Below are 619 nucleotides of genomic sequence, written 5' to 3'. Positions count from 1 at the left end.
GTCGCTCGCCGTCGTCCTCACCCCCTCTCCCTTTCCTGGACCGGAAGGGGCCCCCCCTCCGTCGCCGCCGCGCCAACCCCCGCCGTCGCCGCCTTCCCTCGCTCAAGGGCCCGGCCCCGTGCCCCTGACGCCATTCCGGCGCAGCCCCGCCACCTCATCACCGTCGCTGGACCTCGCCGTACGCCACCATCACCGCACGAAGGCCTCGCCGTCGCCGGACCTCCCCACCGGGCCTCCTCATCTCCTCCCCGTCGGACTGCCTCACCGCCACCGTTGCCGAACCGTCCCCGTCCTCCTCCCCGCCGGACCACATCGAGCCTCGCCGCCACCTCTGCTCGCCAACGCCGGTGAGGGCCGCACCCTCCTCGTCTCCTCTCTACCCCGTGTGCCACGACCTCATCCGTCGCTCGACGTTGCCACCTGACCCACGCGCCGGATGCACCCAGTGCATGCGCCCGCGCCCGCCGGCGGTGCTCTGTCCGCTGCTGTTGCGGCCCGCGCACTGCCTGCGCCCCACCTCGGCGCCTCGCCCCGCGGCCATCTCCGCCTTCCCCTCGCTGCGCCGGGGGTGCGCCTTCGCCACCGCACACGCGCCCCGCGACCGTGCCTCTGCACGCGG

Source organism: Triticum dicoccoides, chromosome 5A (genome assembly GCF_002162155.2).
Source record: "Triticum dicoccoides isolate Atlit2015 ecotype Zavitan chromosome 5A, WEW_v2.0, whole genome shotgun sequence".
Lineage (NCBI taxonomy): Eukaryota > Viridiplantae > Streptophyta > Magnoliopsida > Poales > Poaceae > Triticum > Triticum dicoccoides.
Note: the sequence above shows the minus strand (reverse complement) of the source record.